Here is a 27,955-nt window from a genome sequence, read left to right as displayed (position 1 = left end):
AAGGGCAATAGTTTACTTGTTATAAAAGAGTCAGAGGTTTCAAGCCAGAGACAGTTACTCAAGGTTCAAGTCAAAATTGTTCTTATCAGCCTTCCTGCCTACAGTTCATCTGCTAATTCGCCCACATGCTCCCCAGAAAACTTCAACTTCTCCAGGGGTAAGCAGATGTGCTCACACACGTGCAGATGTGCATTTCCCCACCCTCACCACTGCAGAAAGGCAGGAACACCCAGAGGTTGCAGGAATCACACACACAGAGTCACGGAGAATACTGAGTTGGAAGGGACTCACAAGGAGCATCAAGTCCAACTCTTAAGTGAACAGCACTGACATGTGAGTATACACTGTGACCAGTGGAGAACACGGAGCACAAGACTTTTCAAAACATTTCAAAACATTTCCTCTTACAGATATTCCAGACTTTAATTTAAACCACTGTGAACAAGCGAAAACAGCAAAGTCCAAAACATTTGGTTTTGCTCTCAAGAGCAGAAAAACAGAGGAAGTTCTGGCTGCCAGACCAAGGGGGTTACTGATCAGGATAGAGTGGAAAAGGAAGCAATTTGAGTTTGTCTTAAAACAGCAAATTGTCTTTAGGAAGGAGTAACTGAGAAAGGACAGGAGGAAGATACCCTTCCCCTCATGTTAAGGCATGTCTAAGAGTTTGAAAAGTTATGTCACTACTTCCTGTGGCTGTTGAGCAAAAGCTATCCTGCACTTCTCTCTCCCACATTCTTTAAACGTCTGGCAATAAAAGGTTTCTTCTCTATCAAACCCTCCTAATTACAGCACAAGAGGGTTACCTGCAAACAGTTGGAAAATGCAGTCTATTTTTAAAGTACCTAAACAAGAGAGGCTGTACTCTGTGCTCACGCACAGCGCTTGTGAAAGGATTAGCAAACCCTTCATTTACTTCTCAGTTTATACTAGCAGAATTGCTACTAGGTAAACCTTCATTCCAGACTTTTGCCCAGAAAGCTACTTCCTTCTCCAAATACATTGTTTACATGGGCAGTAACAACATCGTTGAGGCTTAATGTGACCATTACTCTTGGTTAATCTGATACAGAACTGCAATCTCAGAATCTTGGTTTTCATTTAAGGCTATCTTCCCCTCATGGTTACAGAGGATTTCCTCACAACTTGAAAAAACTACACACTGATAGAGACATAATTCTAAAAAGACTATAAACCATCCCATTCATTTAATAAGTTAGTAGCCAATCCTAATAATTTTAGATGTGGGTTTTTTTTCAACTCTTAACTTTTTCTCTAAAAGTGGTTCAAGTCCTTTGTCACAATCAGGTAGTAGTGGAGGCTTGGTTGAGGTGAAGGAGACAGAGACCTCTAAACCAATTCAGTGGTCAGCTGCCACTAAAAGTAGTGGCCTCCTTTTCCATCATCATGGATGCTCATCTCACTCCACAGTAAAAAAATGCTATTGTCAGGATTATTTGAGAAAGAAAATAAATTTCTCTTTAGAATGTAAAATTCAGTTCTTGAGTTGCCAAAAATCTATAAATCACCTCCAATGTCAAATGCTCAAAATCCTCCTTTAGTGCTGAAATTCAGCTATTCCCTGGATTTAACAATGCCAATCTCAAGTTCTCGTGGTGGTTTCAACAACTGATTTTCTGTTTCCAATATAAAAATGTACAGTGTGTTTGAGTTTTAATCTATAGCTACAACATGAAATAAGACTGAGAAAATGTCAAGGCACACAACCATCATACAGTTAAACTCATGATATGGACAAACTGATCCTGGAAAGAACTTCCAGGGTCTTGTATGGATTCATGCCCCCTCCACACATGCAGACCTTTCAGACCTTAAGTACAACATACAGCATGATCTCAAGGAGGAGAGAATTTTAGACTAGATTTGGGATAGTTTTTACCTGGATGCTGCTAAATTACTCCTGCTTTTGATCAGCAGGAAAAATATTCTGGTCATGCTATTGTGGAAGAAGTCCTTTAATGTTTTCATGGGACTCACTTGCCCATCACTTTAGGAAGATACAGTTTTGACAGTATCACCATTCCTTTTCCATAGACTACATTTCTAAGTGAATCCTATTCTGCATCAACCAAACCACAGCTTTACTTTTATTTATCTAAACCTGTTCAAGGCTATAAAAGAAGACAGATTCTTGATATGAAATTTGTAACTTCACCCAGTTCATACATCATTTGTGCCTCTCCCCTGTGGTTTGGTCACAATACTGATAGGTACAGGACCAAAACACAGCATTTTCCCTAAACAACCTCAAGTGACCTAAAACATTCACAATACATCTTCTTTTTCAGGCATTTGAGAAGAATCATGTCTGGATGGAAACAAATGCTCAGCAAAATCCAAGTTCAAGCAAGAAATAGCAATCTTGCACAGACAAGAGCTCCCTGCAGTGAAAACCAGGGTGAGCTACTCTGCTTTTACTGCTTGGTATCAGAACGTAAATTCAAGCGTACTGGGAATTGCCACAAAAATTAATGCCATAGTTTTATATCCTAAACTTAGCCAGCACATATCCATGTTCCAAACCTCTGCCTCAAAGACCCTTCCACATATGTGAGACTACTATTTTTTTAAGTGCTCATGATACCAAAATCACTGGCAAAATTTGAAGGCAGAAAATATTTTAGAGAAGTAGGGAAAGCACAATAACATATTGCATTTGGTTTGATCTGGGTGGGAGAAGATACAGGCCTCCTTTGCAAGGAACATGATTACTTTCAAAACAAATTTTATCTCACATTCAAGATTTCTGGTAATCTCAGCCTTGAAAGCAAAGAAAAAAGGCAAGTAACTGTGAGAGTGTATCCTCTTCCCAGTAAAACCTGCCAGATCTCAGGAGTTTTAATCACCAATTGGCCTAAAAGCATTGGAAGTATATGTAGCCTAAGTGCTTATAACTCTAAGGGTAAGTGTGCTTGGAACATGATGCTCTGATTCAGACATCAGCTTTCTATTCTGCATGCCTCCTAAATCTATAAGCTCACCTGAAACAATATGCAGAAAGTCTCTTCAGTCACTATTTTCTATTAGCTGCCTCACACCCCTTTAAGATGTTCATTTCTCGCTTTGGTATAAGTTGCCAGCACTTATCAGTCAGAACCTCACATTCATGGATTCTAATCAATTCAAATCTATTAAAAAACCCTTTGGTTGGACAAACTGGGTTAAAACACGTAGAGAGATTTACATATAACACAGAGTCCGTGTGTCACAACTGGAATTAGAAACCCTTGTATCCTTCCCTCCTTGGCTACTGAATCTATTTTATTAATCCAGACACGAGAGGGACCATGAAAGTGGGACTGCATAAAAGCAAACAGGTGGATGATCTAATTGAATGGACAAATATGCAAAGGAAAAAAGATGGTTTTTATATGGCTGCCAGTTGTTATGATCTGACAGGACTTGGCTGCTCACTGCCAGTACATCTAAAAGCCGGCTTAAGAGGAGTCACTTAAGAACAAACTCTTTAGAACAAAGCCAATTTTAACAGTACAGACATTGCCATATGCTTACTTTTAGCAACTATGCTATAGTAAGGCAGAATTTACTATGAACTCACAATTCTCTCCTATCAGAAAATATTTTCCCTGGGCACAACAGCAAAACTGTCTCTAGGTTTCAGCTACAGTGTAGAGAGACAGACCTGGTGAGAGAGAGGAGAGCAGTGGATACTGTCTACCCTGACCTAGTGAGGCTTTGGCACTGTTTCCTGCAAGACCCTCACAGAGAAGCTGATGGAAGTATGAGTCAGGTGGGGAGACTGTGAGCTGGACTGAAAACTGGCTGACTGGTTGGGCCCAGAGGGTGCATCAGCACATGCTGGGGGCTAAGTGGTCACAAAGCAGTTTGGCAGAAAAGGGCCTGGGGATCTCACTGTACACCAAGTTGAACATGAGACAGCAACGTGCCGGACAAAAAAGCTAAGGAAGGTATCCTTGGCCACACTAGGAGGAATGCTCCCAGCAGATCAAGGGAGGTGATCCTCCTTCTCTGCTCAGCCCTGATGAGGCCACACCTGGAGTGCTGGCTCAAGCTCTGTACCCCAGTACAGGAGAGACACGGTCATACTGGAGATCTTATCCATCTGAAAACCTGAAGGAATGGTACAAAGAACACAGAACCAGACTTCTCTCAAATGATGCCCAGTGACAGGACCAGAGTCAATGGGCACAAACCAAAACACAGGAGGTTCCCTATGAGCACCAGGAAAGAATTTTTTTACTCTGAGTGCAACTGAACACTGTCACAGGTTGGCCCAGAGAAGTTGTGAATTCTCCATCCGTAGAGATATTCAAAAGCCATCTGAACACAGTCCTAGGCAACTGGCTCTAGGTGAATCTGCTTGAGCAGGGGGGGTGGGGAAGATGACTTCTTTTTTTTTCCAGCTTCAACCACTCTGTGAGAGATATGTAACCACCCTTCTTCCAGGGACTTGTTTGTCCATTCATAGATATGTAGCAACCTCAGAGTAAAAACAAAGCACATTCTAACATGACAAACCTCATACTGGGCAAATGCACATATTTTTAATATTCTCCTAAAAATCACTCACTTCTAATTTAATGTATTTCTTAATATTCAATTTCTTAATATTGCTGTCCAATCTTCTCTGTCTCCTGGACTTACTACCCAGCCACTGACACCATTTATAGGTTCCATGACCTAGAGCTCAGTAGTTTTCTCACTCTACTTAGGATTTCAGAGCTGAAACTGTTGAAGTTTCCTCAGCTTCACTGTTCAGTACAGAGTTTAAGTGGCATTACTCAAGCCAGATGAAATAACCTAGCCGTATCCTCTCATCATTCCTTCTTTTTGAGGGCTCTAGAGATTTGATAAGAAAGTTCAGAGAGTTAATTAGGCTCACTGCTCCATCAGAAAAGTGAGGGGGTTTTAATGGGTTTGTTTTACAAAAGTGAATTAGACTTCTCACAAGAAAGTCCAATTGTCCATGCTAGCTGGGGCTAAGCAGCAGATGCACTGAGCTGCTGCAAAACAGGAGTGAAGGAAAATACAATCCCTTCCCCTCCCTCCCACTGGTCATGACAAATCATTGGGTCAGTTTAAACTGTTTCCTGTTATTTCATTATTTCACCTTTGAGTCAAGCTTCTTCATTTTAGTTTCAATCTCTTTACCATAAAGAGATTGGGTCCCAAGAGACAGAGCTGCCACATTTCTGTTTGGAGTATCTTGAAGATAAACATACAGGCATGTGCTGTGTATAGATAGCCACAGCATGTGAAATAAAATCAACACTCTGTGGGCACATCAGGATTACTCTTTGTACTACAAGCACACTAGATACTTAATTAGCACAAGCACAACAGTTTCATGATATGTCAGATTTATTATGGTTATGCTGCAGAAATGTTTGGGATTTCTGAATGTCTTCTTCCCTCTCAGTTAATGGAGCGTAGTTCCAGCAGGGCAGCCAGACATCTGGAAATTCTGCAGAAATGTTAGAAGAACCCCCATGGTCCAGGATGGGGGAGGAGGCAGAAGGAAAAAAGTAGACAGTCTGGGAAAATAAGACAGATACAAGAAGCTGTATCTGCTATTAAATCAACCCCCCAGAAATAAGGTTCCCACCACAATTTAGGCCCCTGGCTCTCCACAACCAGCTTATGTTATAGGAATAAAATTATGCACAGCCAGCCTCCTCATACAAGTTAGAAAGAACTACTCAAGTACTTGACAATGCTAGAATTATGATCTTAGGACATTTTTCTCCACTCAGTCCTCCCACACTTTTCCATTTTCTGCCCCCAGCTCTTCTCTTCCCTTAAATCAGTTACTCACCATTTTTCACTAAAAATTGTTTTCCCCCCTGCTAACTCTCCAAATTAGTTGCTACTCAAAATTCTAAATCAAGCTCTGCAATCTCCTGTCCCAATTAAATCAAAGGAAAGAGTAGTTCACATAAATAACATTTTCAAGATCCAGTTTTAGCTTCTAGATTTTGCAGCAAAGTTTCCAGTCCTGCTTCAGGGCCAGAAGGTTAAACATTTCTCAATGACGCAGGCTCCCTTAGCAAGAGAGAGATGAGGAAGGGGTCCAAAAAAACCTCCTTCTTCCCAGGCACTAAATCAACAACCACAGCAAACAGTGACTGCCTCTCTCCAAGGAAAACTGGGAGGAGTGGAACAGTCTCTTATTAAAAGCAGCCACTTTGTCTGCCACCATAACGCAAAAGCCCAGGACAAAGAGAAGAAAAATAAGCATAAGAACAGAAATTTTTTAAAAATCCCAGAATTGAGATTACATATTTTGCACTATATACAAACCATAATAAATTAAAAAGCAAACAAACAAAACAAAATTCTGTAGAGCACTGCACGTCTGCTTAGAATTGCTGTTCTCTTTTGGTCCATTTAAAGTTGCCAGTAACTTTCTAGCTTAAACTTAAAAGATGCTTTGACTTTTAAATAGGCTGAAATTTTCTTGCCTGAGATATCACTTTTCATACACTACATATTCCAGAAACTCATTAATCTCTGGGTTTCCAAGATAAGATTAGCAATAGAGGCTTTTCCATAAGGAGTCTACTAATCTGGATCTTGTTCTTACTTATTTAGAGGTAACATGAAACCAGCAAAGCTATACTGAAAAGTGTTTTCTGTTTATTAGTTTTTAGTGAAAGAACATTAAAGGCTGTAAGTTTTGGGAGTGTTTTGCAGTAAGTCGAGCTCAAGGTACTTTCTGAACCAAATGTTTTGGGAGTTGCAATTTTTAATCTGTGGTACCTCTGTGTGACACAGTAACTTTAATAAATCAAAACCACTCAATTTATTTTTAAAAGGCATATATTTGAGTTGACATCAGTGAACAGAGTCCAAATCTCAAATATTGAAAAACATAGTCAAGGAACAACAGCTTCAACCAGAGTTTCTCCAGCAGAATTAAAATAAAAAAAGAAAAAAAAGTCCCATTAAGGTCACTTATCATTACAGGTTGATCAAGCCTGCTTGTGCTTCACTGGAAGCTGCAACTTCTTTATTTACGATACGCTCATTTTTGAGGAAAAACAAACAGGGCAAAGAAAATGGAAGACTACAAAAAACTACAAATACATTTTGCAACCTACTTTTCACATGGGATAATTAAACAGGTTCATATCCTGTTGGGAATCCAATGCTGTGCATAATGCCTGGGAAGCATCATTAACATTACTTAGAGGATCTGATTTAAAATAAGTATCACTACAGAAGATATAAAAGAAACATTGAGCAGGTCACACATTAGCAGACACTATTTTAGCACTTGCCTACTTTAAGAATATTTTAAGTAGATAAAGCTTCTTCTAGGGAAAATATTTTGCCTGCGTTAAGGTTTGCATCAGTTTATGAGGAGTTATTTGCACTGAAAACCACTGCCATACATGTACATTTAATATTGAAAAATAGAAGATTTTTAACCAAAGAGAGAAATTCTAGGACAGCTTTCCAGTATGAGTGAGAAATCGAACACTTTTTAAAGTGGTGCTTGATAAAATTATGTATTATGACCTGATTACTTGCAGCAGCAGGGGAGGGGGCTCTGCAACCCTGAAGAGCAATTCCGGTTTGCTCGTTTTATGACTTCTTATCTACTCAAACTATTGCTAAATTATACAGCCACACTAAGGTTAATCACAAAAGGGAGCTGTGCCAATGTAATTAAACTCATTTTCTATATTGATTCTGATAGTAAAATTCTCCTGACAAGAAATTGAGGGGAAAGGGGAGCAATATTTCTTCCATTAAGATTCTAGTTTCACCTCCATAAAGTAGGGCTCATGTTTCTTTAGACACAAACGAAAAACCAGACTGCCTCAAGCTGACCAGCTGAGATTTCTCCATTTGAAAAGACAATTTGGAGTAAGTGCCAGTCTCTCCTTGGAAAAACCCTAAGGTCAGAACAGCAGAGGGTGCTGTAAGTCTGAACTGAGGTGCAGCAGCTCAGGAGCAAGGAGAATCCAGATGCAACACGAAGCTGTAGGTTACTTCAGATTTTGGGGTGGGTTTTTTGTGGGTTTTTGTTGTTTGGTTTTGGAGGGGTTTTTGGTGCAGCAGGAGTCATTTGAGACTGGTAAAAGCAGACAGCAAACAGGTCAACAATAAAATTTATTTATAGTAGCTTCCACATAACATCAAACAATAACATCAGAAACATTCCCAGAACCTCAGCAGTTACCTATAATTCCTACCACTGATCTATACAGCTCTGGGCACACATTAGAACATTAGAGATTGATTCACATTGATGTTTAGACATTAAAAAATTGTACTTTAATGCCTACGATCAAAATGTAGACTGAACATGGATCCCATTATTAAAAAAAAAAAATCCTGATTATAAACACAAATGCAAATTTCTGCTATCACACAGGCATGGAAACTTGAGCACTTTGTTAAATATTAGTCATCTCTCAAATCTGGCAAACACTGGATAGCAAGGAGTCACCAGGTAACTGGGAGACAGAACGGATGTGTGTCTGCAGTGTATCCCTTTAGGCAAAGAAGGTGTGGTATAATCATCATACCAGTTTAGAGAGATTCAGCATAGCACACATTCAGATATTAATCCAGAACCTAAATTAGTGGCAGGCCACGAAGATGTCTATGATCTGCCTGAGTCACAGAGAAAAATCATCAGTCTGAGCCTACACAGATAATCAATAATAATTTCTATACAATTGTGCCTAAAGACCCCAAAAAAGAACCTGATTAAAGTAATTCTTTTTCACTTCATCTTTCCAAAGCACTTGAACTATGTTCCTAAAAAAAAGTTGATTCATATTCATCATGTAATTGAATGGGTAACTCACAGAGAATGATGACAACAACTAAACAGGGCCTATTATACATAATGCATTAATTTCACAGCAAGGAAGACTCGTTTTGATTACAGTTACAACATATAAAACCTGACATGACTTTACATGCATTTTAAACTTTCATCTTGTTTTTAATAACAATTGGTGAATGATACAAAAAATTGCAGTATGATGATAACAGTTTTACTGTGTACACTGGAAGCTGGTTCAAATGCACACACACACTCCCCTGAAGTTATTTCTCAGTAGCTATATTTTAAAGTAAGCTGAAGCCATAAGAGGGGTTAGGAGACAAAGCAGTCAAGTGAATTTTTGGTTTGTGTCTACCACATTTTTACTGTTTTAGAACAAGTGCAGCCTGTGTGTGCCCCCCTGCAAGCTCATCTTAGTTCACAGAATGGATAAGGGCAAAAAGCTGCCTGAGTGTTTTTTCCTGCTCTCTCTTTCTCAACCTATAGGGTAACGCTGTATAAAAAGAATAAACAGAGTATTCTCAAAGCAGATGGAGAAAAAAAGTATTCTTTTCAAAAGATGATTTAATGCTTCAACAAATACTCCAGGTTTAAAGAGATTTCCAGGAGTTTCTTGTTTAAAGTTAAGGTTGTCAGTAGAAATAGGTACTGCTCAGCTAAGTGGTTCTAATGAGTACTATTCATTGTACACTGTCATTCTTGACACCAAAAGAAAAAAAAAAAGAAAAGCATCCCTTATATACTTAGTTTCAGTACAATCCTTTAACTCTAGCTTGGCTAACACAACCACACTGCGATTTGCTTACTCAATAGTTAATCACAGGGATAAAAGGCAGCAAAAGGTTATGTTCAAAGCTTTCATGAATGGAATAACTCACTAACGTGTAGCTTACAGCTGTGCACTCCTCTCTCCACATCTTATAACAGCCAACCCAGAACTTTGTGCAGTTTGTAGCTCCGGCACAAAAATCTCCATATTTAAAGCTGACTTCAGGAACATCCCATTTGCTGCTTCGGAAAGAATTCCCACTGCATGATGACGATGAAGCTCACATAACTTTGTTCAGTCTTTGAATCACATGCAGGATTCTGGTTAAAAGCCAGTGAAGAGTCATTTTATCACTACTCAGAATATACACACTCTGGGAGCTGTACCAGTAACCAGGGAACTCTTTACGCTCCCCAGGACCTTGCTACCTAGATACAAAAGGCTACATTTCCAAATGCCATAGATTCCAACCAGAAATCAAAGTTCTATTTTTAAAGTAGTGATGATGCAAACTACAGAGCCAGGAATGTCTTCTCCTCAGCTCCACCCTCCATCCAAAACCAAAATCCCAACTGTGTTGATTCAAGAACTCATTGCAATCTTGAAATTCCAAGTCGGAGGGAGGGGTGAAGAAAAGAGAAGAAAAATAAAAGTTCTACTATTCAAACAAAATGAAATGAAAAAAATCCTCACAACTAGAAAAACCTCTCATTAGGAAATAAAAACAACAGCAAGGAAAAAAAAATCCTTGTAACAGGTGCTTGAAAAAGACAAGACAACATTAGAAGGCACTTTACTGCATCAATGAAAGGTCATTCCTCATGTACTAAAAGCCAGTACTGAATTTTAAATTTATTTAAAACAGGAAAGAGAACATCAACCACAAACTGCAGCTCCAACATTTGTCACTCCTGAAAGGGCTGAGGAAGGGGACATCTCCCTTCTAAGAATACACAGATAGGCTGTCTGTCCCCTTTCTTCCAATTAAAAGCAGTTTAGCAGCTGACATCCCTAAAGCACTTCAACTTAAATCCTGTGAAGAGGGAAGAAGAAGAGCCTGGAAGTTGTGTTTTGAAAGAAAGAATGAAGGGATCAGCACTGCTTTTTCCTAAATTAAATTTAATATATGCCTAATCATTAAAGTAGCTCAAAAATCCAACTTTTCCCTGGAAAATGAGGGAAGTTTTGCATTTGATTCAAAATGACACTAATTTTTAGCTGAAAGAATTGTTCCTTTTTCAGAACCTGTTGGACGAAAAGCAAATTAGACCACAGAAGTCAAGTTTTATCCACTACAGAGAACTAAATTACGTCTGTGCTCATTTACAGTGCTGACTTCAAAACAGCTCTTTTTTTTGTTCTCTAAATATGCATGGAAAAAACCCTCTTGTTCATCTAAACCAAACTTCTGGCAGTTTAGAACCACCTGCTTCTGGGTTTGCATACCTGCCTTGATCTCTAATAGACTTGAAGATTTTTTTTCAGCAGGTCAGCAGAACAAACATATCAAAACCCAAAGATGCTATCCAATAGACTATTCTATCCTGAACAATCTTAATTTTTTTCAGTACGCTCACAGAAAAAAGTTGAAATTAAAATGGGACAATTATACCAAGACAGTGCAAACAACAGTGCTGTGCACCAAAACAAACCAATGCTACCCAGAACAGTAAACAAAGGTTTTAAATAGAGCAAAATCATAAGGAAATAGAATTCATTAACAGAAGTAGCCATTTGGCCAAGTGCTAACATCCATTAATTCTGGCAATGCACTGTTAGACTCTACATGACCCTAAGTGGTCATAATTCTTATCCATCCATGCAAAACGTCGGGAAACAACGATCTGAAATTTAGGGTTTCTCTCTGGCTGATTGCACTTCTGTATGAGTACTGCAGGCACACTTCTGCCCAGCCACCTGCTAGAAGCCACAAAAAGAGACTTGTGGCAGAAACAACTAAAATTAAAAAGAAAGTGAAATTCTATTTGAAAGTTTGTGTTTTTGTTACTTAAACACAAAATCTGCATATAAAGGCCAGCAGCACACCCAAGACTCCTGAGATTTCCCCCAGTTGCATGAGTCCCTCATATGGCCGTTCAAAAACATTTAAGTGTTACTGAATTGTAGATTGTGTCCAAAAAAACGTATGCTTCTAGCACTCTTGCCTCTGCATTAAAAAAAAAAACAAAAAGGAAAAATAATATTCATGACTCATTCCTTCAGTGGCCAGCCTGTTACAAAGCCAGGTCACATTAAAAACTGTTTAGTCCATATCCTGACTGAACAGTGACCAACAGCAAAAGAATTTGCAAGATCTCGACATGTGATAATGAGATAGTGACACGAATAACAAAAAGGCTTCAGGGGAACAAAAAAAAGAGGCTACATAGGGAGATAAGGTTGAAGTAGATAACGGGAAGGAAACAGCAAGCTTTTGGAATCAGCAAATAAATATAAAGAAAACAAATGGTTTTGATGCTGAGAGAGTCAGAGCAGCAAAAAAGACCAAGTGACTCTTGGAGGAAAAACACTAACGAGGGATGTCCCACTGCTAAGAGCTTGGTACAGATCTGCACATTGGCTTCATCATCAACAGAATGAAAACACACAAACTGGCCCAGGGCTGGTCTCAAAACTACACACTTGAAAATGAAAGTAGAATTTTGCCCCACTGTGTTTGTGTGCTTGTTGAATGATTGGATCAGTAATACCAGTTCTTTAAGTAAGTTCAGTAGTCCAATGAGATGTCAAATAGAGCAGGTTTTTTGGTCTTATTTTTGCATTTTTTTCTAGGTCTACTGCCTTTTTGGAATGTCTTTTCAGCTTGATTTTCACTTTTACTTTTTCCTTCCTCAGCTGTCACCACTCGCATTGGTTTTTTTACTCCTTTTTTTCAGTTTGACAGGCATGTTTAATTTTTTTCTGGTTAATACAATGTGCACCTCACTGTTCATATTGTTCTTGCTTCAGTTATTTTTGTTCTGAAGAAACAGTCCCTCCCTGCTTAAACTATTCTGCTCTCAGAAGAGTAAAGTTGTAATGTCCTCCTCAGTTCTTTCTCCAAAACACTAAGAATGCTTTCTCATCTTTAGTATCAAAGTAGTTGCTTTTTATGTGCCCACCAACACAGAATACAAACACTATGTCCTAGGTCAGCAATGGCTTCAGATACTGCTACTTCTTGAGTCAACTCCAATTAATACCCAAGCAGTAAATAAGCACAGCCTCCTGACCTGCAGTCTTGAAGAACTTTTGGTCTACAGAGTGCAAGCTCTACCAGGATAATTTATTTACCCAGCTTAGGCCATGATTCTCCTATTTCTTCAGTGGCTGTTCGGAAACTTTGATGACTTGACTGGGACAACTGTTTCCAGCTTCCATCTTTCCAGTAGGGCTTCTGGAGATGAACATCAGGACCAAGAAGATTTGAGAAGTTAAGTCTTTCCTCAGATAAGTCATCTTCCTCATTTCCTCATTCTAGCTCTCAACAGACAGGAGATCCAACTTCAGCCTCTAAAGTCTCAGTTTACCCAACATACAACTACCTCACTTAAGCCAAACAAGAGCAGCCACCAAGAGCATCTGAAGTCTCTAAATATGACAACTGAACAAATTGGCCTCGCCATCAAGTAGCTGTTTTCCTTATCTAGAAGCTCGTAATACACTTCCATTATTCAAGACAGATCTTTAAAACTTATTATGCACATGTTCCTATTGTCACACTCCATTTCCCCACCAATCTTGAGAATCCATTTACGTAAACATTCGCCTGCTTCTTGCTTAAGATTTTTCCAGCAGTAGTTGATCCAGGAGAGAAGAGAGTGACCACTGATGGAAGAGGTGCAATAAATCTGTATTCCTCATTAGGTAAGGTAAGCTTGCCAGGAAATTGCCTCAAAGTTACAGTACGCCACTGCATAATCTAGGACTAGGGTTAGCTGATTTAAGCAAAAACTCCATACAAGTACTCCTTAGTGGGAGAAACTCTCACCCTCAGAATTAAATGAAAGCCTCAGGAGTTCCCATAATTTGGAAGTGACAAGAAACACAACCACAAATAAAGCTTTGAGAAAAGGCAATACTAATACGAAGGCTGTTTTCTTCATTTTAACAAGTGTTACTTTATTATGTGAGATTCCTGAGAATATACTGCACAAATTTAGTTACAATTACCCTGAAATGTAAATTCCATGGCTATTCTTTGTTTGGGGGAAAAAGAAAATTAAAAAACTTATTAGAAACAAAGCATGTTAAAGTCAACATCTTTTTTCAGGCTTTCACATAAGAGCTTTCTTTACAGCAAAGCCAGATTAGATACTATTCTGCCATTTGCATCCTGTTCAATACCAAACACCTTCTTAGTGTCTAAACCCTACCTCCAAAATTCACAGACTGCAAGAGTACAACTAGAGGAATGATGTATTATGTACAAACACCCTTCTGAATTGAGACAAACACTGCATAAGATGTAGGCCTGTCTTTCCTATCTACAGTGCGAGAGAGAAAATAACCAGACTTTGGTTCTCTAAACAACAAAGAATATGTCAGGACTATAAAATAAAGGTCATACAGGACCTTTATAGACATATATAATCTTCACAGATACTTAAAAAGAACATTAAAAAACCCTATATTAAACTAAGAAATTACTGTTTTACTTGTCTCTTTCCCACTCATTACTTAAGAAAAAGAAAAAGCATTTTACTTTCAGGAACAAGTTTGTCTTCACACTTTTGGAATTACCTATGTACTGCTTTTCAGACAGTGCTGCCCAAGAGATTAAGAGTACACAAATGGAAACCCAAACTCCTAGGCTACTACAAGTTTGTGGTGAAATCTTACCAAGGTTACAGTCTCTATGGCTCCCATCCATAGAGCAAAGGTCATTCATATCTCTACATATATTAATTAAGTTTCACAACTACATAATGTCCTAGAGCCTCAGATAAAACTGCCCTACAGAAGTATATCATGCTCCCATTAACAGATAATTCTCCCTCTAGCATGTCTTACATGTGAGAAATGCAATCCTGTCTTTATCTAAAGGGTAAGCACAGAATCACGAAAAGGCCACAGTGCTTACAATGCAATCATGTAAACAAAATACCATTGTCATTCTCAAGGAAACAGACTTTCAAGATATGAAACAAGTATTGGAAAGTTTCAAGTAAGAGTTTTTCCCAAACTACGCAATTTAAAATCTCTCCAAAGTATCAAGAATATGTTTAATCAGAAAATAATTAACAGTAAAACCACATAAATCAGTCAAAAGCTAAAGAGAGGAACAACTCTTTAGAACAAGTCTTAGCTTTGACTGGAGTTTTCTAATCTTCATAAGCCACGTAAATTTAACTCTGGAGACCAACAAGGGAAGAAAAAAGAGATCATTTTATCTCTGATGAAGCTCTAAATTGAACAGTATTTAACATCCAAAAAGTACCCATCTGTAACCTGAACACGAAATCACTGCAGTTCTCTAATTTTTCTTTATCCAAAGTCACACAGCCTCCTGGCACTTCCTATATAGTTCAGCAACCATGATTCACTAGCAAAATTTAACCACAGGATATGTTTGGAGTGATACCTGACTGGAGTGTTGTCATCTGCATTTCTGGTTCCAGCAGTGTCATGTTGATCCTTTTCTCAACACAAGCCCTTAAAGACCTCTCTTTATATAGACACAGATATGTTAAAGAAAAAAAAATAATCCAAGAGGACTTCTCAGCTTTAATCTCATTCAAAACTTGCAAGAAATTCTCATCCTTATATGATGAAAACTGTGCCTAGTGAGAAAACTCAAGTCTTTCAATATGCAGTTCTCTGCTTATTCACTACCGGCAAGCTGGAACAGCCCAAGATCAAATTACTGCTAGGAGAAAAATGAATACGCAAAGGGAGAGCAAGATGTGTAGTTTGCAGAAGTAAAGCCCGCCCCTTGATGCTCTGTAAGTCGAAGGGAGGGGTCGGAAGGGGTCAGAGACACCAGAACTGGCAGTTTTTCCCCTTTTATAAGAGGAGGATGACGTCTTGGGTAGACTTTCAATCCCCTAAGGGGCTCTGCTGATGAGGCAATTTCATTCCAAGGACAAGGAGACACAATGTTAACATAAACAAGCAGACATCCTCAGCTTTGAAACATGGCCAAAGTCATATACATCCTGCTGACAGATCAGTCACTTTTCTTCAGCCTTTGCCGGTCCTTTTTCCTCAATAATTAAACTACTCCCCTAATCAATTTCCCTTGCTGATCACTAAACCTGAGCTACTCTAAGAGATGGTAGTGTCTATTTCTTAAAAACAAGAAACTGGCCTTTGTCACTCAGACTTTTCCCACCGTGGATCACACCCGCCATCCAACCAGACTAGGGGTTAAAAAAATTCAGTGTTGTTTCCCACATCCAAACGATCAATTTCAAATTATTTGGGATAGTGGACAAAACTTTTATAGTCAAGTATTTATTGAGTAAAAGATAAAAATAGAATTAAGTCTTTCCTCACTAGTTAATTCCAGCTCCCAACAGAAAGGAAATTCAGTCTCGGTCTCTGAAGAGTCTCAAGTAATTTGCCCAACAGATAATTTAATTATCTTAACAAACTAATTCCACCACTTCTGTCCCCAGAGCATTTTTCCTTTATTCCCCATCTTTCCACAAGGCTCATCATCATTTCTCTTTAGGTCATCTAAGTAAGTAGCTGCATATATTTGTACTAAGCCCTAAAATATATTGAGCTGTGCATCTGAGATACAGACCAATTTTTAGGTTTTAAATCCCTTTGTAGCAAGTCAGAATCCCTCTCCAGCCACAACGGATTGCATAAAAATGAGTAGTTGTGTGTGCAAAACTGCTGAACCCTATTTGCTGACCCCTCTTATGTGAAATAACTTCAGGACTTCTCTAGCACTCAGACACAAGAACTCCCCGACAGCTGCTCAACTGCTGAGGGAAGAGCATGACAGGTTTTAGCAACATATCTTCCTTCCCACACACAAACACATCTGGAACTTTAAAGGAGGCAGCAAAAACTCATTTAGCAGCTTCAAAAAATGCAGGAAAATCCCTTAGAGTGATGATATTGTAGTATTTATCTGATTTTCACACCCCTTACATCAGCAGTATGTTGTAAAAGGACAAGAATCAGCTCATCTGGGTTTCTCCCGAACTCAAATTTTTTTTTGCAGTCCTACATTTGCAGCCAGAATAGGCAAAAATTGCAGGCCTAAAATGCTCCTTCTTGCTGTGCAATCTCGATGAAAAGGAACTGCAGCAGCAGACTGTAACCTGAGAATTCAGAGACACTAGTGACAGAAATAAGTCACTTTACCACCTACCCTGAATATTCATATGCATCATAAATAAAGGAAAATATCCATTTTTAGCAGAAGGTATGCTTATTTTTGTTGTGATACATGGAAATACAAGAGGAAGCAGTATGACCCAAGTGGAAAGGAAATCCTTCACAGTGTCCAGGAACATCACTTAACACCCTGAAGTACACACGTGTGCACTGTCAGTGATCATGAAGGGGCAAATGAAATTTAATGCATTAACCAGGATGTTGCTTATTTGACCGGCAAGGAAGATGAAGACCGAACTACCAGATGTCTTCCAACAGAGATTCCTTCGTTATACTTCATGGCAATGTGTCGACTGTGGTAGGGGGAGAGCTACAGCTGCAGAAGTGGCTGATAGTATTCCAATAAAAATTAATTATAGAAAGCCACACATTACAGAAGCAACAAAGGTCCCAAAGCTAGGATTCACTTGGCTAAGTACTAACAGCAATTGACTATTGTGAAATAGTGCAACCTTTCTTGCGTGAAGCAGCCGCTCTCTGTTTAAGTAGAACAGATTGAGAATCCTGCTGAATGGCATTCTCCCTTTAAAGAGCCAGGCTTCTTTTCCCCATTACTACCCTTAACACTTAAAACAGCAAAACCAGCAACAGAAGTCCTTACACAGACAAAACAGCTGCCCAGATCCGGGCCTGACTTGTTTAGCAAGCAGTTTAAATTCATGAAAAAGAAAAGTTCTTTAAACAGCTATCAAATTATACGTCTAATTTTCATCCATCAGCCCTGAACCTTGAAACCTCAAAGGCAAACTGAAGAGAGAAACTGGAAAGGAAAAACAGGAGAGGAATAGTACAAGCCAGTGATTGTAGAAGGGTGTTAGTCTTGTTAACTTGATAAGGAACAAAAACTTTGCTGAGAGCTAACTTGTTAAAGCCACAACATTAAAGCTGCCTTTGGTATTATTCTTTCCAGCTCAACTATTCCCCCCCCATCAGTATTTAAAAGTTTGTTTAAAATATTTCATGGAGATTACCACTTCTCAGTTGTTTGGTAGCTCCCATCAGTAACAGGCCAGTCATTTCTGTCATGCTCTGGATCTCATAGCTCTATCTGACAGCATGCTAAATTTATGGTCTCCTGGGACATAAAGTCTCTTAACACAAATCTATCCAAGACAGACTGGTTGTTTTTGTTCTAACAACCATTCCTTGTACTCTCACACAAGAGAAAACAGCAAGTCTCACTGGAATGTGTGTGAAGAACGGATCAGAGAAAACTGTATATTTCCTGTCTTGGTCCTTTTGCTACAATACAAACTTAATCTTCTTCACATCTAAGTTCTGGATGAGGCAGTAACCACCCCTTGGTAATTACATGTAACTTTGAGTCACACTATTCCAGAAGGCAGACATATACTAGAAGAAAAAAAAAAAAAAAATCAAACCCAAACCCACGCCAAACCACAAAAACTGAGAAAACAATTTCAGAATACTCTTATCTCTTTAAAGCCCTTTCTCAGAAATAAAATACCATCCTTGTTTATAAGTAAACATGCCTAGCTTCTCAAATGAGTTCATGAGTCACATAATTCACTTCTTAAAAGGACAGTTTATTTTATGATTTTAAGAAAACGTTATTAATGTTTTTAAAGTCAGAGTAACAAGAAGACAATAATAAAATTTCCAAACCCCTACAATAAGTTGTATTTTAAGTATTTGAATCTAACTGTATTCAGTGTAATGACAATTCAAAATGGGAAAGGGATAGCAGAGGAGGAAGGTAGGAATGTATAGCCTAATAAAAGAATTATAGGAGCAAATCACTTACACAATTATTTAAAACAAAATAGGGTCCCCTAATACTCATGTATTTTAGTAGTAAATGGGCATAAGAACACAGGCATTAAATTAGCTCTTTAGAACCATTTTAAAAGTTCAGCTCTGCAATTTCTGAGTATAATCATCAACAGCTTAAGTAGCAACTATCCTATGCTTTGTACAGCACTAGCACGAGTACCTTCCCAAACCTAAAGCACATGCCTTTTATGTGAGTTGAGTCATACTGAAATTCCACACATTCCAACTAGACTCATCCCCCAACACATATGGTTGCCTTTGTAGAAGGCAACCATCCCAGATCAAGTAAACCCCAAACACTGGCAAGCTGGTGCAAGTTCCGTCCAAACTGGTAATCATAAAATGCAACAGTTCACTGGAAAGAATGTTACCTCATCTTCAACAAGCCTGCAGTGAGAAGAAACCAGGACTGCCAGTGGGTTCTAAGACAATGTTTTTCATGATCCCTGGTCAAAGATAACTATGAATTCATCTGCGGGGAAGAGGTCAAGAGAGAGAGTCAATAAGCTAGTGGAGCAATTATCAAAATTTGAATTGAAGGTTAAGGAGAAGGACTTTTTTTTTTTTTTTTTAGAAATTATCAAACTACCTAGGATTTGTATACTCATCAGCTAGGGGTTTTTCTCTTTTTTTTTTGTAAATGCACTCATCAGGGACTTGTTCTAACCCTGCCCTAAGGGCTGGGAAAAGTTATCTTGGCATCTTAGTACAGGTGACTTGAGAAAAATCAAGATATACTGAAGAGCTTCAGATGACTCGTAATGGTCTTCTTCTGGCTTGTGTGGCAACAAATGAGTTGGTCACAGGTAATCTCTCCATAGTTAAAGAAAGTTGAGGCCTTGATGAACATGGGTAGAAAAAGAGAAGGAATGTAAATCTGGAGTAGAAAACTCACTTTGAAACACAAATTAAATAACTACACCTTAAATGTCCCATTAAGCTTGATGTTTGAATAGAACCTAATAATTTTGTCAAAATAGTTTACTAACACCTTACCACGGAAGGTGTCCTTCCACTGAAGTGACAAAAAATTGTTTCCTAGCTACCTGTGTTCAAATGCTTCATACTGGATTTCTATACCCTTAATATCTTCTATTGCATTTTAACTGTGTAACTTAGCAGCAGCTGTTCAGTCAGGTTGTTCAAGGTCTTTACACCCGTGTCCAGCTGTACCTATCCTTCCAGGTACTCACGCCTACAAGGAGAATGCGTGGCTGTGATAAGGGAGAATATGAAGAGAAGTCTGGATCTGAAACAAACCAAAAGCAATAAAAAAAGCCCCAGAAACTGTGTCTGTGTCTTCAGTTCTATGAGAAGGAAAAAAAAATTTAAAAGCCATCTGCAGTCCTAGGGCACATGGCAGCATGCATATACAGGACTGCACTCCCAGTTTTCCCATGGGATACATAATTCCATGATGCTTCACAAGCCAAAGAAATTGCTATTTTAACTCAGCTAATAGTTTATGTTCCAGAACCACAGTCAGTCACAACAGATACTGTACAAACCCATGCAATGCTTTTTTACAGATACCTACAGATAAGCCAAGTCTGTTTAGCAAAAGCTACAGAAAGAGTTAATCTGTTAGAAACTCTCAGCTAAGTAGTTAGTTCAGCTGTGAGTCAGCAGCGCCTGTCTAGAACTGCAAACAGGAGACCCTTTGACACAGATAGGCAGCTTCCAGCAAGTCTCTTACTTACCACCTCCTCCCCTCCCACTGCCACTCAGCTTGCATCTTCCTCATACCTTGAATTTGGCAAGTTGTCACAGAAGCAGTTTCACTGCACAAGATATATTCTACAACCACTTTGGATTGCTCAAATATTTAAGCAGATTGCCATCTCAACTGGCAGATCATCTCTGAACGTTTTTTAACATGCTTAAAGCCAAGGACACAACAACAACAAAGATACACCATATTTTAAAAAGGCGTTTTAACAAGCTCAACAGCTTTCAACAGCTGCGCAACCTCCACTCCAAGATAACTAAGAAGTTCCCATTTGAAGGAAGACATTTATTAATTCAAAATGCATCAGCTAAATTTCTTAACAGCTCACTAAACCAAGTGTTCTTTTATGCTGTGACAGTTTGCAAATAACCATATTTCAACAGAACTTTTAACTCTCATAGTACTTTAATGAATGTACACACAAACAGCACACAACAAAATACTGCAGCCCAGGAGAAAAGAGCATTGTGTATCTCCTGTGTACCTACAAAGATAAGGAATATTCAGGTAATCTAGCTCAGGGACTTTGGACTTTATGCCTTGCCTGAAAAGCTGCCCCTCCAGCAGTAAAATTCCCACTATTGTGCTGAGCCCTGATAAAGAATCAGCTCTGAAAAGACCCACCTAATGAGTCATTTCCGGGAATATCCTAGTTTTCTTTGGCAAATGCTTTGGGCAGAGGTGCTCCTTTTCAAATACTTTTAAAGCACAACTCTATTTTACCTGTTCCAGTCAAGCAGATTTGCAGCCCAAAATGACACCGCTTCAAAGCTGAGTCCATAAAAATAACATTATTCTGATAGAGGAAAACTATCTGTTTCTGTAAAAGATTCCCAAAATACCAATTTTTAAACTTATCCCAACAACTGAATCCAGTGAAGACTTTTGTTCCCGTACCAGAATATCCTTTCTTCTGAACATAACAATACCATTCAAAGTTTCATTTTTTAAGATGTAAAAATCACAATGTCACCTTCAGGTGGCCAGCTGTCAGGTGCTAGAAACAAAGGCTCATATGCTTTTCCCATGTTCCAGCTCACTATCACTTTCAATGCTATCTCAATTAAATTCCATTTGAAATCCTTCCTTGCCTTCGTAACTATAAAATGCCCAAGTCTACCATTAGCTGAGATGTGCTGAGATCACAGTCTACCTTGCTGACTAAAATTCCAATTTTCTTCTATTCACCATCACCACCTTTATCTCCATCTGTTGTATTTTATCTTAGAAGACTGCAAACATTAAGGATTACAAGTTTTTTGTTCTGTTATTGCCGTTTCTATCTTCTCCATTTTTTGTAAACATAACTGTGATCACAATGATGGTATAATGTATATGAATGAGGAAACTCTTTTTAACCTCTTAAAAACCCAACACTTAATCAATTTAAGTTAATCAATTCTTCCAAACTGCAAAATACTGATACGCTATTCAGAGAAAAGCACAGTCATTTTCTGGAGATAAAGATCCAGCCATGTTAAGTGAGGTACCCCTTCAATCCAAATTACTGTCTTCAGTGCACATATTCTAAATCACTTTACCATAAGCATTGTTTGGGCTATAAAGCCACTCTGAAGCTCCCCAGCATTTCTAATACGCTGTGCCATGCAACTCCATAATGTCCAACACTGTAAGGTGCACAGGACTCGACCATGCTCAAATCCACAGTACCTTGCAGGTGATAGCATGAATTCAGACTGCAGCAAGACCCTCATATTGCCAAGAGTTACCAACATATACCCCAGAAGATGGAGTGAAGGGAGCTCACCAAAAGGAATTCACAAACAGAAGCCACCACGTATCAAATGGTTTCATCACTCTCTCAGAGGATGAGTCTGAATATGCAAAGGCTTTCATGGCAGCCTGGTGATCCTGAGCTTCAGGCAGTTAACAGTCTTAAAAGCCAGGAATTCTGGCCAGTGAGTGACCCTGTATTTTGCCACTATATAGTTGCCCATAAGGTACCTGCAACTTGAAACATACACAGGCCATTCTCACTCTAGGATCAGAAGGCCTACTGGGACATTTAATTTTTAACTCTAGGTCTTGCTTCTCCTTCCAGGAAGTCTGAAAGAACCTATCAGACATTTGCAGTGAGAAGGTTACTCGTTCTTGGTAAGTGCAGACCAAGGTGGCAAAGAAGAATCTACAGATGGCTACAGACTGAAGGTGAGCTATCACTTCCTTTCACTGACTGTCTCAGCATTGCACAACTCAGTCACCACAAAGTACAGGGAAGCTGTTTCTGGTATTCACCTAAAATAATACTATAAAGCATTTATCACTGGAGCTCTGTGGAACTTCCACAGCCACTAACATCAATTCTTCCAATCAAACACTGTAAATAGGTTTTGTCAACTCTAGATCATTAGTTTTTCCTACCAGAAAAACATAGTAAGAAGCAATAAAACGCAGATCTGTCATCAGAACGTGTACCGTGACACAACCACTTGGTGAGGACACACTACATGAGACACGAGCACACTGCACCCCTTACCATTCTTCCTTTCGCTGAGTGGAGGGAGGTTGGGGTTCCGGCCATGATGGAGGTTGAGGGTCAGCTCGGGCTGCAAGGAGAGCTCCTGCAGCTCATTGGCAACAGCTTCGCTCTGCGGGCTGGGGGCCGCTGACAGCGACACCAGCACCGGCTCATCATCATTTTCGCCAGCCCCTCCTCCGTCCAGCCCATTTCCAGCAATGACGGAAGGGGGCAGGCACACCACACCGGAGAAATCCACTTTGGCTTTCGTGATGGCAACCTGCAAGACAAAGCAGAAAAATACAGACCATAAATCTCACATGAGAGTCTTAGCCATAAGCCCAGTTCGACGTGGTGTCTTCCATGCTATAGAGAAACATGTTGAGTTTGTGTGATCATCATCAATTGATATCCAACAAAACACTGAACCTTGCTCAACTCAGCAGTTTAAAAACTTGTATAGACCTCCAACAGCATCACCACAGAAACTACTGATGAAACTACAGATCATTATAATTTTCTTAGAAAGTATGAGAACATTCTCCATTTTTGGTGTTTTAGGAACCCAGTCTTGAGAAGACACAGACTGAGTCACTGCAGTGAAGTCAGCCTATCTGGAACCTTGCTGAACTCTTGACTACTGTCCTTTTATATCAGCAACAGTGTTTTAACAACAGTCTACCTGAAATCCAGTCGGGTAAAGTAATCCTTCATAATAAACTTGGAAAGACAGCTGAGTATGACAAATGAGGATTTTCAGATAAAAATCAACTGCATTTCAAAATATAATTCTCTTGTTCCATTCTCTCCTCCCCATTTACAGTCAGTGAAAATTAATAAAAGAAAAATATTCCACATAAACAAAAAAGCTTTTCTGCCTCAAACCTCAGCTACAGTAACCAAAATATGCAATACATAAAGGGCTTTAATGAAATAAGTGATTTTTTAAAGTTTTATTATATTTCCATAATTCTTTAAATAAGTATTCAAAAGCCACTACTATGTTCAAATTAAAATTCTTTTCTGTTCAGTAATTTAAACAGAAACAAACCAGCTGTAAGTCTCCAGTGAAATGGTTACTGTGTCAACATTTAAACAGTAACGGACATTATACAAGGGCAATCATATTTGGTTTTGATTAATGAGGATGGAAGTCTCCTGCTTCTTAGCATGCTGCTGTTTAAACCAGTCTAATCTCGGAAGACTCTGCTGCACTGTTGTAATTTAGCAAGTAAAAGGTATTTGCAGAGGCTAGCCTCAAACTTCAAAAAGATGCAGGTAAAACAACCTAAATAAAAACCATCAGGATAATCCTCCAGAATTCAATCAAAAAACAAACTTGAAACAACTATTTTAACAATATATTTTTTTATTAAGTATTCCCCACTTAACGTAATTAACCTGGAAAAGTGTGACAACATCAACACATCCATAGTTGACAAAAGAGCTCAAATAGTCACTTCCCCCATTTGCGTATTTCAGTTGATTAGCAACATTTGTTCTGTAATATCCAGAATAAAGTTATAAGTGGTACAAAAATTTGTTTCAAAAATGTGTTCAGTGTATATTTAAGACAACAATAAGAATTTACTGGTAATGAAAACATTATTTCATCCATGTTGTCATATATTCATTCCCAGAACCCTATGTCATGATCTAAACGGAAGCAAAGAAAAGAAGGGTGGAGAAAAAAAGCAGAAAACAACAAAAACCACCAACTGAAGCTGGTGCTTGTTAAAACAAATGAGACTGAGCCAAACCTTACTGCCATATGAAGTATTTGCTTTTACTTCAGTTAAAATTTGGCTAGAAAGTGCCTACCCCTTCCCTGATATTTTTGCTGTCCAAAGCAAACATAGAATCATATCCATTTGACAGCGAATTGTAGCGGTAATCTGAAAAGAGAAAAAGTTGGTATCATGCCCTTCTCTTAAAAATGGATAGAGAAAACCTCAAAACACACACCCTTAAACCACAGACTTAAAAGAACAGAGTTTGGTACACCACAACAACCTTTGCAAAGGCTGGAAAGAGTTAAAACACAACCAATATAGTTGGCCTCAGGCCCCGTCCCTGTAGGACCGGAGACTTGTGGAACGGGGCTAAAAGGAAGAGTAATTGCCCAGTTAGGAGGCTGGCTGGTAACGACTGCTGTCACCACATTAGAGGAGCCAAAGCCAACCTGCTTTATGGAAAGAGACTACTGGAGACATTACACTTTGCCTAGTTCCACATGGTGGTCAGATCATGCAGAAGCACAAGTGCAGCCAGGCCTGAAATCACAAACAGGTGACAGACATATCTAACACTCACTCCACAAGGATATGAAATGGCAGAATTCTCAACCTTCCCTCCTCAATCTACTCTAGAAAAAAAAAGACTTCCTTCCTCTTCTCAAAAGGTACAAAAAAACCTTGACGTGTCTCAAATGTGCAAGATCTGCTTCAACTAGGTAAACAGAAAACGTCTTCAGGAACTTCAAACATATTGGATTTTCTTTTCAAGAGGAATTTGTAACCTGCATGGTGAACTAGGAAAATCACATTTCAAACACCACTTTAACAACAGTGTTGTAAAACAGAATCTATTTCCCTAATCAGTATATTGACATTAGCCAGACTACTGAAACTCTATCATTTATGGAAAAGCAGGGTACCAAGCCACAGTAAAAGCAGTCCAGCAGAGCCAGCTACAGCACAACAAGGAGCAAGAGACCCATGCTCACACACCAGTTTGCTATGTGACCTTGAGCAACACCATATCAAACCACGTTAATTAGTACTGGGATTACAAACCAGAGCTCCTCCAGTAAATTGTCCAATGAAACTTCATCACAGTAGCTGGACTATCTACAATTGTACCTGAACCTGCACATTTCCTAACTCATGCAGAAAAAGACACAGATGGAAGGTATCTTAATCCTAGTTGGCATGTCAGTCAGTGTTTGTCCCACATCAAAGGAACACAGCTTAAGCAAAACTTGACTTGACACTCATTGTTGCTCTGCCACTATGTCCTGAATTGTGCCAGAAGTGCTGCTTGTAGAGCCATACTGTGAACTGTATCAGAAAGCTGATCCAGCTGAAATGCAATCTGTCATCTGGATCAATTCCTCCATACGTGGCACAGTTGAACCAGCACGGTACAGTGGAACACCGCCACAAAATTTAAAAAAAAAAAAAAATCAGTCTGACTCTCTGCATCTCAAACAATCTGGACAATTCTGTCCAAGAAGGGCTGCAGCTCAAATAAAACTAAACTGGGATGAACCATTAAATGCCTTTGGTAAGCCTGTCTTCTCCTTCCTCCGTATCACCTCCCACTTCAGACCAGAACAAGACTCTGCAGTGACACACATTAAACCAATTAGAAAACTGACCCAGGTGTAAAAGCCAGTCTTTTGGTTCACACTCCTGCTAAATCAGGTCCCTGTTTGCTGTGCAGTACCACCAGCACTTGTGCTGGCACTTCACAAGGACAGAACCAGCTTATACCATTAGTACATCCAAACATCCAGCCTCTTCCTAAGGGAAAGGGAACTCTTTTTCAGATCAGTGCCAAGTCTTAGTATGGAACACATCCCCACATGAAAAAAAGCATCCAGTCCTCAAGATTACAATAAAAGCTATAATTGGATGAGTTTGATTTAAATGTTTTCAATTAAAAGTCTGATGAGGGCAGAGAGGGATTTGAAAGATGCTTTGAGGATTTATAACCATTCATGCTACAATGTTTGGAAGTCCTGTGAAAGACATGGAATCCTTTCCTGCAACCAACATAAGTCTGTTTCTAGACTTCCCAGACAGTTATACCACTCTATAACTGTCATTGTAGAATGATCAATCAGATAGTTACACACATTAATATCTAGAACCTAATTAAAATTTTACAGTGTTTGTTTTCCTGTCATTTCCAACCAGACTAGAAACTTTCCCATAGAGAAATGTGCCATGCCATGAACTTTAAGTGAGTCACCCAGAAGCTGATGGATAGTAGTAAGACCAAGTATTTCTTATCCTTAATAAGGGTTTCAGGGTAAGTACCTTCAAGGATTTGTATCTGTTGCCTAACCAGGCAAAAGCTTTCTATCATGGCATTTTTCTACTTTTAGGCCAGCTGCTTCTGGGACAAGAGCGGCTGTGATACCACAGATGTTCACAGCAGCAACATCAGCTTAAGCAACCTTTAAGTCCTCCACTGTCCAGCTGCCCATTTCTGTCTCTACACTGTCCCTTCTTCGACTGGGGAATCTTATTTAGCTGAAAACCAGACATTTTTTCCTGGGTATTCAATAAAATCAGCTCCCCAGGCCACTGCCAGCTACACACACAGCTGTGCCACCATAGTGCATGTGTCCATATCCAACATAAATGTTGGATAGATTAAACCATTTAATAACACATTAAGATGACTGCTACCAAAAGTAGCCATCCTGATTTCTTTTTTACTTCCTTGTGCCTTATTCTCCCTCATGATAACCAAGTTTTTGCCTGGCTGGCTGGCAAGCCAGATCAGCAACAGATGCAGATTAAAACTAGTAGTGTGTGTGTGTGTATGACCAGGTCAAACTGAACACAGATCAGTTCCTTGATCTGCTTCAGCCTGTGCTGGCTGACAGTAGGTGAGGAATGAGCAGGATGGACTGCTCCTTTTGTTGGCAGTGCCAGTTTAGTGTCTAACCAGAGGATGTGGTTGTATGATACAGCTAAGTTGATCTAAGCCAGCTCTTGCCAAAAGGGGCGGTCTTGGATGCATGCCTTTGTTGCTTCCCTGTGCCAACATTGGTGCTTGTCTGCCCTCATGATGGGAAGATTAATGGAGCTAAAATGACAGGAAACTAATCCTAAACCTTTCTCCCCCTCCCAGTTTACTTTTCACTAGCTTACTGTTGGGCAGACAGATTTCCATACTGTACATGTCTGTCCATTTCGTTTCCCTCTCACCTTCCAGGCTTTGAGCTATCCTTCAGTGATTCTGGATGAGCAACTTTAAGAGGAATTTCTATGAGTAATTTTGTCATATGGT

General features: G+C 39.2%; 1 protein-coding gene across 1 annotated transcript in view; it reads right to left on the bottom strand.

The window, feature by feature from the left end:
- MRTFA (myocardin related transcription factor A) overlaps window positions 1–22,962 on the bottom strand; it is a 74,186-nt gene extending 51,224 nt beyond the window's left edge. The window contains exon 1 of the mRNA XM_069002713.1: window positions 22,949–22,962. The gene's annotated coding sequence lies outside the window, so the exon portion shown is untranslated. The remainder of the gene's footprint in view (window positions 1–22,948) is intronic.
- Between the last annotated feature and the right edge of the window lie 4,993 nt (window positions 22,963–27,955).

The sequence above is a fragment of the Aphelocoma coerulescens genome, chromosome 1A (genome assembly GCF_041296385.1).
Source record: "Aphelocoma coerulescens isolate FSJ_1873_10779 chromosome 1A, UR_Acoe_1.0, whole genome shotgun sequence".
NCBI lineage: Eukaryota > Metazoa > Chordata > Aves > Passeriformes > Corvidae > Aphelocoma > Aphelocoma coerulescens.
This window is presented reverse-complemented; position numbering and strand designations above follow the sequence as displayed.